Here is a 6,141-nt window from a genome sequence, read left to right as displayed (position 1 = left end):
TTGGATCACGACTTTAACCACTCAGTCTCAAGCTTTTCACTTGGACCTGCATGCCACAAGCACATAGTTAGGGACAGCTTGATTTAGCCGCTTAGGCCTGAATTTTATTTCCTTGGGCCCTCCTATCCATTGATGCTCAAAGTCTTGGATCCTTTTTACCCTTGCCTTTTGGTTTTAAGGGCTATTGGCTTTTTCTACTTGCTTTTTTTTTTTCTTTTTTTTTGCCAATATTTTTTTTGCAAGCTTTTGTTTTTCACTGCTTTTTCATGCTTCAAGAATCAATTTCATGATTTTTCAGATCATCAATAACATTTCTCTTTGTTCATCATTCTTTCAAGAGCCAACAACTTTAACATTCATAAACAACAAGATCAAAAATATGCACTGTTCAAGCATTCATTCAGAGAATAAAAAGCATTGTCACCACATCAATATAATTAAACTAAATTCAAGGATAATTTCGAAATTCATGTACTTATTGTTCTTTTGAATTAGAAACATTTTTCATTTAAGAGAGGTGAAGGATTCATGGAATTATTTATAGTCTTAAGACATAGTTACTAAATACTAATGATCGTAAAGTAGAGACACAAAACATAAACAAACATAAAGCATAAAAATAGAAAAACAGAAAAAAATTAAGAACAAGAAATGAGTCCACCTTAGTTATGGTGGCGCTTTCTTCTTGAAGAGCCAATGATGCTTTTTGAGCTCCTTTATGTCTCTTCCTTGCCTTTGTTGCATGATCCCTAGTGATTTTGGTGCTCCTATCCTTAGTTGCTCCCAATAATTATGTGGAGAAACATGTATCCCCTGAGGTATCTCAGGGATTTCTTGATGAGGGAATTCCTCATGCTCTCTTGATGTGCAGTCAAATGCTCTATTACTGAGCTATGGACTCTTGGGATGAATCTCTCCATCTCCCATGACTCAGAGGTGGAAGCAATTGTCTTCCCTTTTTCTTCTTCTTTTTTTTTTGAGGTTTCTCTGGCCTTAGGTGCCATAAATGGTTATGGAAAAGCAAAAAATCTATGCTTTTACCACACCAAACTTAGAATGTTGCTCGCCCTCGAGCAAAAGACGAAAGAATAGAAGAAAGAGAAGAAGATATGGAGGAGAGGGAGAGAGGTGTGTATTCGGCTATGTAGGGTGGGTTTGGGTGGGGAAGAGATGATGGATGTGAGTGGTGAAGAGGTAATGGGGAAGAGAGATTGAGGTGATTGGCGAAGGGTTTTTGGGGAAGAGAGTTTGAATGTGAAGAAGGAGAGAGAAGGTGAGTTGAGGTAGGTGGGGATCCTGTGGGGTCCATAAATCCTGGAGTGTCAAGGATTTACATCCTTGCACCAATTAGGCGTGTAAAATGCCTTTGCATGCAATTCTAGCATTTAGACGCCAGATTGATGCTTGTTTTGGGCATTCAACGCCCATGTGTAGCATGTTTCTCGTGTTGAACGCCAGTTCCATGCTTATTTCTTGCGTTCAGCGCCAGCTCTTCCTCAGGGTGTATTCCTGGTGTTCAAACACCAGGATGTTGCTTGTTTCTGGCGTTCAACGCCAGATCCATGCTCTGTTCTGGCGTTGAACGCCAGCCAGATGCTCCTTACTAGCGTTTAAATGCCAGTAAGTCCTTCCTCTAGGGTGTGATTTTTCTTCTGCTGTGTTTGATTCTGTTTTTAATTTTTGTATTTTTTGTGACTCCACATGATCATGAACCTAATAAAACATAAAATAACAATAAAATAAAAATAGAATTAGATAAATAAAAATTGGGTTGCTTCCCAATAAGCGCTCTTTTAATGTCACTAGCTTGACAGTGGGCTCTCATGGAGCCTCACAGATATTTAGAGCATGATGAGGGCCTCCCAACACCAAACTTTAGAGTTTGAATGTGGGGGCTTCTCAACACCAAACTTAGAGTTTGATTGTGGCCTCCCAACACCAAACTTAGAGTTTGATTGTGGGGGCTTTGTTTGACTCTATATTGAGAGAAGCTTTTCATGCTTCCTCTCATTACCAAATAACTTGGCATTTAGCTTCATGATGGCTCCTAGATATTGAGCAACTTGCTATTCAGTCACATCTTCATCCTCTTCAGAGGAAGAATAGTCTTCAGATCTCATGAATGGCAGAAGGAGGTTTAATGGAATTTCTATGGTCTCTATATGAGCCTCAGATTCCTTTAGGTCCTCAATAGGGAACTCCTTCGTCCCATGAGGTCTTCCTCATTGGGATTCACGTCCTCTCCTTCCTCTCTGGGTTCGGCCATATTGATTATATCAATGGCCTTGCACTCTCTTTTTGGATTTTCTTCAATATTGCTTGGGAGAGTACTAGGAGGGGTTTCAGTGATTTTCTTACTCAGCTGGCCCACTTGTGCCTCCATGAAACTTAAAGTGGCCTTAGACAGATCAGAGACTAAATTTGCTAAGTTAGAGGTATTCTATTCATAATTCTCTGTCTGTTGCTGAGAAGATGATGGATAAGGCTTGATATTGCTGAGCGTATTTCTTCCACCATTATTAAAGCCTTGTTGAGGCTTTTGTTGACCCTTCCATGAGAAATTTGGATGATTTCTCCATGATGAATTATAGGTGTTTCCATAAGGTTCACCCATGTAATTTACCTCTGCTATTGCATGGTTCTCTGGATCATAAGCTTCTTCTTCAGAAGATGCCTCTTTAGTACTATTAGATGCATTTTGCCATCCATTCAGACTTTGAGAAATCATGTTGACTTGCTGAGTCAACACTTTGTTCTGAGCCAATATGGCATTCAGAGCATCAATTTCAAGAACTCCCTTCCTTTGAGGTGTCCCATTATTCACGGAATTCCTCTCAAAAGTGTACATGAACTGGTTATTTGCAACCATGTCAATAAGTTCTTGAGCTTCTGCAGGCGTTTTCTTTAGGTAAATGGATCCACCTGCAGAATGGTCCAATGACATCTTAGAGAACTCAGATAGACCATAATAGAATATATCTATCATGGTCCATTCTAAAAACATGTCAGAAGGACATCTCTTGGTCATCTGTTTGTATCTTTCCCAAGCTTCATAGAGGGATTCACCATCTTTTTGTTTGAAGGTCTGAACATCCACTCTAAGCTTGCTCAGCTTTTGAGGAGGAAAGAACTTGGCCAAGAAGGCCGTGACCAGCTTATCCCAGGAGTCCAGGCTAACTTTAGATTGAGAATCCAACCATGTTCTAGTTTTGTCTCTTACAGCAAAAGGGAAAAGCATGAGCCTGTAGATTTCAGGATCTACTCCATTAGTCTTAACAGTCTCACAAATCTGCAAGAACTCAGTTAAAAACTGGTAGGGATCTTCTGATGGAAGTCCATGAAACTTGCAGTTCTGTTGCATTAGAGCAACTAGTTGAGGTTTCAGCTCAAAATTATTTACTCCAATGGCAGGAATTGAGATGCTTCTTCCGGGTTTAGTAAAATCACCAAGCATCCTCCTTGCATTATTGTTGTTGGGTTCGGCTGCCATCTCCTTCTCTTGTTCGAAAATTTCAGAAAGGTTGCCTCTGGATTGTTGTAATTTAGCTCCTCTTAGTTTCCTCTTCAGAGTCCTTTCAGGTTCAGGATCAGCTTCAACAAGAGTGCTTTTTTCCTTGTTCCTGCTCATATGAAAGAGAAGAGAACAAGAAAAGAAGAGAAATCCTCTATGTCACAGTAAAGAGCATCCTTATTATTAGTAGAAGAAGAAAATAATAAAGAAAGGAGAATCCAAACACAAGGGTAAGGATAGAGGCAGTGATTGGAGATGAAGAGAGGTGAAGAGAAGTGGTAGTAAATGAATAAATAAATAGAAGAAGATGATAGAGAGAATTCGAAAATTAATTTTGAAAAGGAGTTAATGATTTTCGAAAATTAAAGATGAGATAGAATTAAAATTAAAATTTAAAACAATTAGTTAATTAAAAAGAATTTTTGAAAAAGGGATGAAATATTTTCAAAAAGTAGAGAGGAAAAAGTAGTTAGGTGGTTTTGAAAAAGATAAAAAAAAAACAAAAAGTCAAATAGTTAGTTGAAAAAGATTTGAAAATCAAATTTGAAAAGATAAGAAGATAAGAAGTTAGAAAAGATATTTTAAAATCAAATTTTTGAAAAAGATAAAATTTTGAAAAAGATATGATATAAAAGATATGATAAGATAGATTTAATTTTTAAAATTAAAATTAATTACTTGACTAACAAGAAACTAAAAGATAAGATTCTAGAATTTAAAGATTGAACCTTTCTTAACAAGAAAGTAACAAACTTCAAATTTTTGAACCAATCACATTAATTGTTTGCATATTTTTCAAAAAGAAAGATAAAATTAAGAAAAAGATTTTTGAAAAAATATTTTAAAGAATTTTCGAAAAATAGTAAAAAAAATGAAAAAAGATATGATTTTTGAAAAAGATTTTCAAAAGATAAGATTTTTAAAATTGAAAATTTGACTTGACTTGTAAGAAACAATTAACTTTAAAATTTTTTTGACTAACTCAACTCAAATTTTCGAAAATTATGAGAAAATTAAGGAAAATATTTTTTTTTGAATTTTTTAATGATGAGAGAGAAAAACATAAAAATAACCCAAAACATAAAAATTTTGGATCAAAACACAAGATGCATGCAAGAACACTATGAATGTCAAGATGAACACCAAGAACACTTTGAAGATCATGATGAACATCAAGAACATATTTTTGAAAAATATTTGATGCAAAGAAAACATGCAAGACACCAAACTTAGAATTCTTTAATGCTTGGACTCTAACAAACAAAAAATGCATATGAAAAACAACAAAAGATACAAAATAAGAAAATATCAAGATCAAACAAGAAGGCTTACCAAGAACAACTTGAAGATCATGAAGAACACCATGAATGCATGAATTTTCGAAAAATGCAAGAAAAAATTTTTAAAGCATGTAATTGACACCAAACTTAAAAATTGACTCAAAACTCAAACAAGAAACACAAAATATTTTTGATTTTTATGATTTTATGATTTTTTTGTATTTTTATTATTTTTTTCGAAAATATTCTTTAGAAAAACGAAAATAAAGACAAATTTTTGAAAGATTTTTGAAAACTTTTTTGAAAAGAAAATAAAAAGAAAATTACCTAATCTGAGCAACAAGATGAACCGTCATTTGTCCATACTCAAACAATCCCCGGCAACGGCGCCAAAAATTTGGTGGACGAAATTGTGATCATCAATAATGGCTCCAAAGACTTGGTGCTCTCAAACATAAATCACACTTTGTCACAACTCAGCACAACTAACCAGCAAGTGTACTGGGTCGTCCAAGTAATACCTTACGTGAGTAAGGGTCGATCCCACAGAGATTGTTGGTATGAAGTAAGCTATGGTCATCTTGTAAATCTCAGTCAGGCGGATAATAATTGATTATTGGGTTTTCGAATATTAATAATAAATAAATAGAAAATAAAGATAAAGTTACTCATGTAATTCAATGGTGGGAATTTCACACAAGTGTATGGAGGTGATGTGTTCCTTTTGAATCTCTGCTTTCCTATTGCCTTCCTTCAATCATTCTTACTCCTTTCCATGGCAAGCTGTATGTAGGGCATCACCGTTGTCAATGCCTACATCCCACCTTCTCAGTGAAAATGGTCCAAATGCTCTGTCACAGCATGGCTAATCATCTATCGGTTCTCAATCATGTTGGAATAGAATCCCTTGATTCTTTTACGTTTGTCATCATGCCCAGCAATCGCGAGTTTGAAGCTCGTCACAGTCATTCAATCCCGGAATCCTACTCGGAATACCACAGACAAGGTTAGACTTTCCGGATTCCCATGAATGCCGCCATCAATTCTAGCTTATACCACAAAGATTCTGATTAAGGAATCCAAGAGATATGTGCCCGGTCTAAGGTAGAACGGAAGTGGTTGTCAGTCACGCGTTCATAGGTGAGAATGATGATGAGTGTCACGGATCATCACATTCATCATGTTGAAGTGCAACGAATATCTTAGAATAAGAATAAGCCGAATTGAATAGAAAATAGTAGTACTTGCATTGAAACTTGAGGTACAGCAGAGCTCCACACCCTTAATCTATGGTGTGTAGAAACTCCACCGTTGAAAATACATAAGTGATGAAGGTCTAGGCATGGCCGA

At 36.0% G+C, this 6,141-nt stretch overlaps 1 non-coding gene across 1 annotated transcript; it reads left to right on the top strand.

Moving 5' to 3' along the window:
- Positions 1–3,002: 3,002 nt before the first annotated feature.
- On the top strand, positions 3,003–3,106 carry LOC127745929 (small nucleolar RNA R71). The gene has a single exon (XR_008007552.1). It is a non-coding gene; the product is annotated as a small nucleolar RNA R71 (small nucleolar RNA).
- The last annotated feature ends 3,035 nt before the right edge of the window (positions 3,107–6,141 follow it).

This window comes from Arachis duranensis, chromosome 3 (assembly GCF_000817695.3).
Source record: "Arachis duranensis cultivar V14167 chromosome 3, aradu.V14167.gnm2.J7QH, whole genome shotgun sequence".
NCBI classification, from domain to species: domain Eukaryota; kingdom Viridiplantae; phylum Streptophyta; class Magnoliopsida; order Fabales; family Fabaceae; genus Arachis; species Arachis duranensis.
Note: the sequence above shows the minus strand (reverse complement) of the source record. Positions and strands in the feature narration are given on the sequence as shown.